This window comes from Eubalaena glacialis, chromosome 8 (genome assembly GCF_028564815.1).
Source record: "Eubalaena glacialis isolate mEubGla1 chromosome 8, mEubGla1.1.hap2.+ XY, whole genome shotgun sequence".
Lineage (NCBI taxonomy): Eukaryota > Metazoa > Chordata > Mammalia > Artiodactyla > Balaenidae > Eubalaena > Eubalaena glacialis.
Window position 1 is genome coordinate 125,098,088 of NC_083723.1, and position 12,062 is coordinate 125,110,149.

A 12,062-nucleotide genomic window follows, 5' to 3' on the forward strand; every position below is an offset into this window, starting at 1 on the left:
TGCTGGGTGTGCCGTGTGTGCTCTGTGTGCGTGTGTGTGTTTGCTGTATGCCGTGTGTGTACGTTTGTGGTGTGTTGTGTGTGTGCTGTGTGTGTGTGTGTTTGCTGTATGTTGTGTATATGTTTGTGTGTGTGCTCTGTGTCTTTGCTCTGTGCGTGTGTGTGTTTGCTGTATGTTGTGTATGTGTTTGCTGTGTGTTTACGTGTTTGCTGTGTGCGTGTGTGTGTTTGCTGTATGTCGTGTGTGTATGTTTGTGGTGTGCTGTGTGTGTGCTCTGTGTGTGTTGTGTGTGTGTTTGCTGTGTGTTGTGTGTGCTGTATGTTGTGTGTGTATGTTTGCTGTGTGTTTGTGTGTTTGCTGTGTGCGTGTGTGTGTTTGCTGTATGTTGTGTGTGTATGTTTGTGGTGTGGTGTGTGTGTGCTGTGTGTGTCTCCTGCTCTCTCCAGCTCTGCTGTTTCACAGCCTCCTCCTTGCTTGGCAGCCTGGCACTCAGACCCTGGCCCCTCTGTCACTGGGTTGTGTCCTTGGGTTAAGTCACAGCCTCTCTGAGGTCAGGCTTTTCATCTGAAACACGGAGGTGGCCCCTCCAGGAGCCACCTGGCTTGACCTGTGCACCCCCTCCGGTGGCCGGAAGGGCCCGGTCAGGGCCGCCCTCAGGACTGGCCTCTCGCTGACACACTGACCCACACGTCTCCGGCCACCCTGCCCCCTCCCAGGCTTTCCCTCCTACCATAACCTGGAATTTCTTTTTCTTTTTTCAAAATCCATTTTATTAAGGTGTAATAGATACGCAATAAAGTTCATCAACTTTTGTGTCTATTTTGATGACAAATGTGCATGATTGTGTAACTACCACCACAAGCATCACGGGGAACATTGCCTTCGCTCCACAAACTTCCCTCCTCGTGTGGTTAATTCTCTCCCCACCACAGTGGGACAGCCACTGATTTGCTTTCTGCCGCTACAGTTGAAACCTTTTGTACAATTTTGTTACAATGAAATCCTATCTGTAGTTCAGTCCTATTTAATGGCTGGATAGTGTTCCATGGTGTGAATATAACAATTTTGTTCATTCACCAGTTCATGAACCCTTGAATTTCCCCAGGATTTGTCTGTAATGAGTAAAACTGAGGTGGATATTCACATACAAGTCTGTAAGCACGTCCCCTGGAAGCACGTAGAAGTGTGATCCTGGACAGTGCAGTGAGTGTTTGTTTTACTTTACACAAAATTGCCAAATCGGTTTTTTTTTTTTTTTTTAATTTTATTTATTTATTTATTTATTTATGGCTGTGTTGGGTCTTCGTTTCTGTGCGAGGGCTTTCTCTAGTTGCGGCGAGCAGAGGCCACTCTGCATCGCGGTGCGCGGGCCTCTCACTATCGCGGCCTCTCTTGTTGCGGAGCACCGGCTCCAGACGCGCAGGCTCAGTAGTTGTGGCTCACGGGCCTAGTTGCTCTGCGGCATGTGGGATCTTCCCGGACCAGGGCTCGAACCCGTGTCCCCTGCATTGGCAGGCAGATTCTCAACCACTGCGCCACCAGGGAAGCCCCCCAAATCGTTTTCCTGAGTAGTTGTATGACTCTGTGACCTCACCAACAACGCATGAATGTTCCAGTTGCTCCACATCCATTTCTTTTTGATTGAGCTTTGATACGTTGGTCATGCAAGAAATTTATCTATTTTATAAAAGTTTTTGAGTTTAAAATTGCTTACTATCTTATTAGCCTTTTAGAGCATGTAGGCTATAAAGGGACAACTCTTTCATTCCAGACCAGTTTGGAAATGTGTTTCTTCTTGCTTTTTCCTGAACAGTCTGACCAGAGTTTTACCAATTTGATTTCTCTGTTCAAAAAAAAAAACCAGCTTTTGGTTTCATTGATTTACTCTATTGTTTTTCCTGTTCTTTGATTTTGATTTTTATTGTTATGCTTTCCTTCTTTCTGCTTATTTTGGATTTCTTTTGCCTTCTTCTAGTTTCTTAAGGTAGAATCAGTGATTTGAGATGTTTCCTTCTTTTCTAACATAAACACTTAATGCTATAAATTTACTTCAAAGTACTGCTGTATCTTCATTCTACAAATTTTTATATATTGTGTTTTCATTTTCATTCAGTGCAAAATATTTTCTAGTTTAATGTTTTCAACCTATGCATTATATGGAAATGTGTTATTTAACTTCCAAATATTTGGGGATTTTCTAGGAGTCTGTTATTGATATCTAGTTTAATTCTGTTGTTATCAGATAACATGATCTTTATGATTTCAATCTTCTTAAACAGGGGTCAGTAAACTCTTTCTGTAAGGGTCCAGATGGTAAAGAGCTCAGTCTTTGTGGGCTAGTTTGTTCTCTCTGGAGCCACTACTCAGCTCTGCCACTGTAGTGCAGAAGCAGCCATAGACATAAACAATGTACATGTCTGTGTTCCAGAAAAACTTTACCTACAAAACTTTATCTACAAAAACAGGGAGTAGGCTAGATTTGGCTAAAGGATTAGAGCTTGTGGACTCCTACTCTTAAATGTGTTTGTAGTTGTTATATGCCACTTAATATGGTTTTTCTTCATACATGCTCTGACTGCACTTGAAGAAAAATGCTTATTCTACTGTCACTGGGTACAGGTTTCTGTAGTGACAATGAGGTCAGCTTAGGTATAATGTTTTTGTTTTTTTTTAATTAATTTATTTTTGGCTGCGTTGGGTCTTCGTTGTTGTGCGTGGGCTTTCTTTTTAGTTGCGGCGAGCGGGGGCTACTCTTCATTGCCGTGCTCGGGCCTCTCATTGCGGTGGCCTCTCTCGTCTTGGAGCACCAGCTCTAGGTCGGCAGGCTCTAGAGCGCAGGCTCAGTAGTTGTGGCGCACGGGCCCAGCTGCTCTGCAGCATGTGGGATCTTCCCGAACCAGGGCTCGAACCCGTGTCCCCTGCATCAGCAGGCGGACTCCCAACCACTGCGCCACCAGGGAAGCCCAGGTATAATGTTTTTGTCTTCTCTCTCCTTACTGATTTTTTTCCCTATTTGTTCTAGTAGTTCCTGAGAGGAGCACTAAAATCTCCAATTATAATTGTGGGTACATTTAGTTCTGTCTTTTTTTTGTTTTTTATGTTTCTATGTTTCTCATATTTGCTTAATATATTTTAAATCTGTTACTAGGTACACATTAGACGTGCTTACACATTTATGATTTTTTTAAAATAAATTAACCCCTGTATTATAAAATTTCCTCTTTTTTCTCTGTAATATTCCTTCTTCCGAAATCTGTTTTGTCTGATATTGTTATGGCCATTCCAGCTTTCTTATGTTTAGTCTTTTTATGATATTTATTTTTCCATCCTTTTACTTTTAATACAGCTACAATTTAAAGTGTGTTTCTTGCATCCATCATATCGTTAGTTTTACTTTGTAAGTCCAAGCTAATGATCCTTGACTTTATTTTGGGGGTTTAGTCATGTACATTTAATGTAATTATTGATATGATTGGTTTTAAATGTACCATCTTGCTATTTTGTTTCTTTTTGTACCATCTATTCTTTATTCCTTTTCCTTCTTTTCCTGCCTTATATTTGATTACATGAACAATTTTTTATGGGTCCGCTTTATCCCTGCTACTGATTTATTAGAAATATAGTTTTACTTTAGTGCTTTCTTTGGGTTTACAACATATGATTTTAACTCATCACAGTCTACTTTCACATAATATTATACCACTTCACATGGAGCATAAGACACTTGTAATTGCATACTTCCATTTGCCCCTTCCTGTGCTTTGTGCCACTCTTGTTATACATTTTACTTTTATATGTGATAGTTCTTAAACATGTCCCCAGATCCCTTGAAATCCACCCCTCAAAAGGTGGGGTGTAATTCACCTCCCTTGAGCATGGTCTGGACGTACTGACTTCCCTCTGGAGACTAGAATATGGTGGAAATGACAGTGTGTGACTTCTGAGATCATAAAAAGCATCGCAGCCTCCACCTTGCTTTCTCTCTTGGATTACTCACTCTGGGGCAGGCCAGCTGCCACATCAAAAAGACACTCAAGTTGCCCATGTGGAGAGGCCTCCTGCCAGCAACGACTGAGTCACTGAGGTCCACTTCCGACAGCCATGTGAGGGAGCCATCTTGGAAGCAGATTCTCCAGCCCAGGTCAAGGCTTCAGATGACAAAACCCTCCACTGACACCTTGACCACAACCTCTTGAGAGACTCTGAGCCAGAATCACCCAACTAAGCCACTCCCAAATTTCTGACCCTCCATAACTGTGAGAAAACAAATGTTTGTTATTCTAAGACAAGTGTTTATGATAATCATTTATGTATCAATTAATAACACAAACTCACTTTGATTATTATTTTTGTTTTCAGCAATCAACTTTTAAAGAGGTTAAAAAATTATTTTACATTTCAGCAGAAGCAAGAGGAACTACAATCCTGCAGCTTGTGGAACGAAAACCACATTCACAGAAAGATAGACAAAGATATCACTGAAGAAATCAAAGAAGAAATTAAAAAATACATAGAAACAAATGACAACGAAAACACTATGACCCAAACTTATGGGATGCAGCAAAAGCAGTTCTAAGAGGGAAGTTTACAGCAATTCAATCTCACCTCAAGAAACAAGAAAAATCTCAAATAAACAATCTAACCCCACACTTAAAACAGCTAGAGAAAGAAGAACAAAGAAAACCCAAAGTCAGTAGAAGGAAAGAAATCATAAAGATCAGAGCAGAATAAATGATATGGAAATGAAAAAAACAATAGCAAAGATCAATAAAACTAAAAGCTGGTTCTTTGAGAAGATAAACAAAATTGATAAACCCTTAGCCAGACTCATCAAGAAAAAAAGGGAGAGGACGCAAATCAATAAAATTAAAAATGGAAAAGGAGAAATCAAAACTGACACCGCAGAAATACAAAGGATTATAAGAGACTACTACAAACAACTCTATGCCAATAAAATGGACAACCATGAAGAACTGGACAAATTCTTGGAAAGGTACAATTTTCCAAGACTGAACCAGGAAGAATTAGAAAATATAAACAGACCTATCACAAGTAATGAAATTGAAACCATAATTAAAAATCTTCCAACAAACAAAAGTCCAGGACCAGATGGTTTCACATGCAAATTCTATCAAACATTTAGAGAAGAGCTAACACCTATCCTTCTCAAACTCTTCCAAAAAATTGCAGAGGGAGAAACACTCCCAAATTCATTCTATGAAGCCACCATCACCCTGATACCAAAACCAGAAAAAGATATCACAAAAAAAGAAAATTATAGACCAATATCACTGATGAACACAGATGCAAAAATCCTGAACAAAATACTAGCAAACAGAATCCAACAACACATTAAAAGTATCATACTTTTAAAAGTATCAAGTGGGATTTATCGCAGGGATGCAAGAATTCTTCAATATATGCAAATCAATCAATGTGATACACCACATTAACAAATTAAGGAATAAAAACCATATGATCATCTCAATAGATGCAGAAAAAGCTTTTGACAAAATTCAACACCATTTATGATAAAAACTCTCCAGAAAATGGGCATACAGGGAACCGACCTCAACATAATAAAGACCATATATGACAAACAAATAGCAAGCATCATAGTCAATGTTGAAAGACTGAAAGCATTTCCACTAAGATCAGGAACAAGACAAGGAAGTCCACTCTCGCCACTCTTATTCAACATAGTTTTGGAAGTCCTGATAGCCACAACAATCAGAGAAGAAAACAGAAATAAAAGGAATAAAAATTGGAAAAGAAGAAGTTTGCAGATGACATGATACTATACATAGAAAATCCTAAAGATGCCACCAGAAAACTACTAGAACTAATCAATGAATCTGGTAAGGTTGTAGGATACAAAATTATGCACAGAAATCTCTGGCATTCCTATACACCAACAGTGAAAAATCAGAAAGGGAAATTAAGGAAACACTCTTATTTACCATTGCAACAAAAAGAATAAAATACCTAGGAATAAACCTGCCTAAGGAGGCGAAAGACTTGTACTCAGAAAACTATAAAACACTGATGAAAGAAATCAAAGATGACACAAACAGATGGAGAAATATACCATGTTCTTGGATTAGAAGAAACAGTATTGTGAAAATGACTATACTACCCAAAGCAATCTACAGATTCAACATAATCCCTATCAAACTACCAATGTCATTCTTCTAAGAATTAGAGCAAAAAGTTTTATAGTTCGTATGGAAACACAAAAGACCCTGAATAGCTAAAGCAATCTTGAGAAAGAAAAACGGAGTTGGAGGAATTAGGCTCCCTGACTTCAAACTATACCACAAAGCTACAGTAATCAAGACAGTATGGTACTGGTACAAAAACAGAAATATAGCTCAATGGTACAGGATAGAATGCCCAGAGATAAACCCACACACATATGGGCACCTAATTTATGACAAAGGAGGCAAGAACATACAATGGAGAAAAGACAGTCTCTTCAGTAAGTGGTGCTGGGAAAACTGGTCTGCTACATGTAAAAGAATGAAATTAGAACACTCCCTAACATCATACACAAAAATAAACTCCAAATCAATTAAAGACTTAAATGTAAGACCAGACACTATAAAACTCTTAGAGGAAAACATAGGAAAAACACTCTTTGAAAAACCACAGCAAGATCTTTTATGACCCACCTGCTAGAGTATCAGAAATAAAAACAAAAATAAAGAAATGGGACTTAATTAAACTTAAAAGCTTTTGCACAGCAAAGGAAACTATAAACAAGACAAGAAGGCAACCCTCAGAATGGGAGAAAGTATTTGCAAATGAAACAACAGACAAAGGATTAAACTCCAAAATATACAAACAGCTCATGGAGCTCAATATCAAAAAAACAAACAATCCACTTAAAAAATGGGCAGAAGACCAAATAGACATTTCACCAAAGAAGACATACAGATGGCCAAGAGGCACATGAAAAGCTGCTCAACATCACTGATTATTAGAGAAATGCAAATCAAAACTACAATGAGGTATCACCTCACACCAGTTAGAATGGGCATCATCAGAAAATCTACAAAACAACAAGTGCTGGAGAGGGTGTGGAGAAAAGGAAACCCTCTTGCACTGTTGGTGGGAATGTAAACTGATACAGCCACTATGGAGAACAGTATGGAGGTTCCTTAAAACACTAAAAATAGAATTACCATATGACCCAGCAATCACACTACTGGGCATTTACCCAGAGAAAACCATAATTCAAAAGGACACATGCACCCCAATGTTCATTGGAGCACTATTTACAATAGCCAGGTCATGGAAGCAACCTAAATGCCCATCAACAGATGAATGGATAAAGAAGATGTGGTACATATATACAATGGAATATTACTCATCCATAAAAAGGAACAAAATTGGGTCATTTGTAGAGACGTGGATGGATCTAGAGACTGTCATACAGATTGAAGTAAGTCAGAAAGAGAAAAACAAATATCGTGTATTAACGCATATATGTGGGATCTAGAAAAATGGTACAGATGAACCGGTTTGCAAGGCAGAAATAGAGACACACATGTAGAGAACAAACGTATGGACACTAAGGGGGGAAAGCTGGCGGGGGGCGGGGTGATGGTGGTGGGATGAATTGGGAGATTGGGATTGACATATATACACTAATATGTATAAAATAGATAACTAATAAGAACCTGCTGTATAAAAAATAAATAAATAAAATAAAAAATATTATTTTACATATAACCACGTATTTTCCATCTTCAATGCTCTCACTGCTTTTATATGTGAAAATTCCCATCTGGTATCATTTTTTTTTTCTACCTGAAGAAATTCCTTTGATATTTCTTGTTGGACCTAGAGTCTGTCATACAGAGTGAAGTAAGTCAGAAAGAGAAAGACAAATATCGTATATTCATACATATATGTGGAATCTAGAAAAATGGTACAGATGAACCTATTTGCAGGGCAAGAATAGAGATGCAGATGTAGAGAATGGACATGTGGACACAGTGGGGGAAGGGGAGGGTGGCATGAACCGGGAGGTTAGGACTGACATATACACACTACTTTGTGTAAAATAGATAGTTAGTGGGAACCTGCTGTATAGCACAGGGAGCTCAGCTCAGTGCTCTGTAATGACCTAGATGGGTGGCATGGGGGGTGGGGTGGGAGGGAGGTCCAAGAGGGAGGGGATATATGTATACATATAGCTGATTCACTTCATTGTACAGCAGAAACTAACACAACATTGTAAAGCAATTATACTTCAATAAAACAAACAAACAAAAATCTGGTAGCAATGAGAATTCACTTAATGTTTCTTCCTCTAAAACACCTTTAGCTTCTACTTAAAAAAACATTTTTATTTGGATATAATTTTAAACTCACACAGAAGTTGTAATTTTAATACAGAGAGTTCCATATACCCTTTACCCAGCTTTCCCCGATGACAACATCTTACATTATACTATATAACAGGTTTAGCAAAGCCAGAAAACTGACATTACAAAAATACTATTAACTCAACTGGTTTTTACACACACTCATTTTGGGGGGCACACAATTCTATGAAATTTTATCACATTTGTAGCCCTAGGGTCTCCACCACCTCGTTCAGGGGTCTCTTTAGTTTCCCCTCTTGTGCTGTGAACTGCAAACTGCTTCAGGTTGTAATCCAGGATAATTGTCAGTTTCATCTTATTTTTTTCCTTCTTTCAGGAATCATACTCCTGTGCTGTCAATGTCCTATGTCTGAAAATTACTATTTCATATATATTTGTCCAGTTTTCTAGTTAATTTTAGTGGGGAGATAAATTAGGTACCATTTATGCACATGGATGGAAATGTGAGTATACATGCTGGGAAAATTTTAATTGCTCATTTCACTTTCTCAGGCAAAAGTAGTGGAGTTGACAAGTTGTCACATTGGTGACGAGCTGTCTCTTGAGTGGGAAGAGCCCCAGTTTGAACTTTGAATTTCCTCTTCTTCACAGGAGCCCATGTTTATGTGACTATTACCTTCTTCAAAGGCTTGCTGTGGTCGCCTGATTTTCTGTGTCAGTTTTTCCTCAAATTAGAATCAACTGATTATCCTTCACCAGTCATCCCCCATTTTTTGTTCAACTTCCCTTGCTTTCTGCTGGCTCTCTGTTAATTCTACTTTTGGATCAAACTCTTACATTCAGAACTGTCAGTTTTAACACAATCCCAGACTCGGCAACTTTGTTATGTCAACTTTTTCTATTGAATACTGTTGTGTCACCAGGCATTTACAGAAATCAAAGCCTTAGAGAATGTCAGAATTGATGAGGTTACGTGTTACGAATGACAGTCATTTGGTTTTGTAGCTAACAAAGTAAGCATTAAAGGTTATTAATTACACAAAAATGTTTCCTGAAGGATAGTTAATGTCAAGGCAAACTACCCTCTGTGGTGAGACTCAGGCTCGAAGGAGGGTCAGAGAGGGAAGAGGAGCCACCACGCTTCCCTCATGTTTAGCTAAAGTTGCTGATGAACAGAATGAACAAAATTATAGAGATATATTTATTGTTTTTAGGTCTCAGTCTCTGCAGTTCTGAGAAACTCATTTTTCCTTCCTGTCTACCTACCCATCATTTGAGGATGATAACTTAGGACGTATCCAGGATACACTGCCATAGTGAATATCAAAGTCATTTGAAAAGCATGTTGGAATAAAAAGGTTCTTACGGTAAAAGAAGGTAGTTATAAATACCAGCTAAAACCGTGTGACCAAAATACCTTCCCAGGAGCACCTAGACTGGTGTCTCATTGAGTGACGGGGCTGCAGCTAAGCCGACACCAATAGACCGTCACTGTCCAGTCCACCTCTTTGTGAACTTGGTACCATACAAAATTCCTTAAACCATACTTAATTTCTAACTAAAGACAATAACAAAGTCATACTTCAACCCTACCTGATACAACTATTCTGTGTACAACAAAATCAGGGCCAACCCTTCCGCCAGAAGGGGATGCAGAGTCAGTCCTTGAGTGAAGCCCACTCTTATTCCTCAATATCCTGTAGCATAAACACTATGCTGTAACGTTCACTACTATTAATACATTTTGTGTGAGATGATAAGGGGACAATAGAAGAAAGCAAAGAAAATATTTGGGTAATGTATATGCAAACAGAACAAAATAATGAAGTTCTTACAACTATTACAGGCCTTGTATCTGCAACAGTTTCCATGGTTGTAGCTGGTATTTATAACTAATTCTTCTACTACCCGTTCCACATTCCCTTTGCCTTCAGCAAGCACTTCAGCAGGTCATGGTTCTTTGCCTGGTGAAGTGCTCCAGACCTGCATTCCAGAAGCATCTGGGCTATTAGAAGTCTCCACAGAATTGGATGGTGGTAGTTTTCCATTGACTTTAAGGACATGATGGTACTAAGAGGCACAAAGGGATATTCTGTATTCCAGATGTGCTCTTCTTTACCTCCGTTGTGTAGGAGCTACCAAATTTCCCTTTGGGAGTCAAAGTCATTCACCCCATCAGTATAGCAAACCCTTTCTTTGCCTGTTGATTCAGAGGGATGAGGAGATCAAAGTGGCTGGATGCAATCTTAACTTTTATTTCAATGGAATCATTGTTTTCTTCCCCCTGATGGAAGCAATCTTTTATTTGGAACTAAGACCTCTAGATGAGTAGAGCATAAGGTCACAAGGATGAGAAACAACAATTTTGCTAGTGGATCACCGTTGTTAATAATGACTAGAGGCCCCAGCCCGCAGACGGGTGGTTGCGACAGGGGAGTTGTAAAGGCATTGTCTGGCGGTTCCAGGCGTTTGGCCCTGACCCGGAGCGGTGGGAAGAGAAAATGGCCCTGCTGTGCTACAACCGAGGCTGCGGCCAGCGCTTCGATCCCGAGACCAATTCCGATGGGTTGGTCTTGCTGTAAGAGAAGAACAACTGATTTTTCTGATTTTTTAAGCATTGCAGGCTGTACGAAAGGAAGGCATGATAGTGAGAAGCCACCCGAGCCAGTCAAACCTGAAGTCAAGACTACTGAGAAGAAAGAACTATCTGAATTGAAACCCAAATTTCAGGAGCATATCATTCAAGCCCCTAAACCAATAGAAGCAATAAAAAGGCCAAGCCCGGATGAACCAATGACAAATTTGGAATTAAAAATATCTGCCTCCCTAAAACAAGCACTTGATAAACTTAAACTATCATCGGGGAATGAAGAAAATAAGAAAGAAGACGACAGTGATGAAATTAAGATTGGAACCTCATGTAAAAATGGAGGGTGTTCGAAGACATACCAGGGTCCACAGAGTCTAGAAGAAGTCTGTGTATATCATTCTGGAGTACCTATTTTCCATGAAGGGATGAAATACTGGAGCTGTTGTAGAAGAAAAACTTCTGATTTTAATACATTCTTAGCCCAAGAGGGCTGTACAACAGGGAAACACACGTGGACTAAAAAGGATGCTGGGAAAAAGGCTGTTCCGTGTAGACATGACTGGCATCAGACTGGGGGTGAAGTCACCATTTCAGTATATGCTAAAAATTCACTTCCGGAACTTAGTCAAGTAGTAGCAAATAGTACATTGTTAAATGTGCACATTGTATTTGAAGGAGAGAAGGAATTTCATCAAAATGTGAAATTATGGGGTGTGATTGATGTAAAGCGAAGTTATGTAACTATGACTGCAACAAAGACTGAAATTACCATGAGAAAAGCTGAACCTATGCAATGGGCAAGCCTTGAACTGCCTGCAGCCAAAAACCAGGAAAAACAAAAAGAAGATACAGCAGAATGAGTTGAGAAGGAAAAGAAAGTTATTGACTATTTCAGAATTCTTAATATGTGGTGAAGTGGTGGTTTGCTGCTGTACTCTTGTTTTCTTGTTGTTGTTGTTGTTGATGAATCTGGCGTTTCAGGGTCTACAGTAGGTCCAAGCCAAAGTCAGTTTATCTTTTTGTGCCTCCCGGATCCCTTTTGAGTTACCTAAGACTGATTATTCATTTCTCCTCACTAATAGAACCGTAGTTGTGTCTTATACTTGAAGCAGCTAGAAAATAGCTCACAACAGTTACAG

General features: G+C 39.2%; 1 pseudogene; it reads left to right on the forward strand.

Moving 5' to 3' along the window:
- Nucleotides 1-10,740: 10,740 nt before the first annotated feature.
- On the forward strand, nt 10,741-11,784 carry LOC133096571 (cysteine and histidine-rich domain-containing protein 1-like; annotated as a pseudogene).
- Nucleotides 11,785-12,062: the final 278 nt, after the last annotated feature.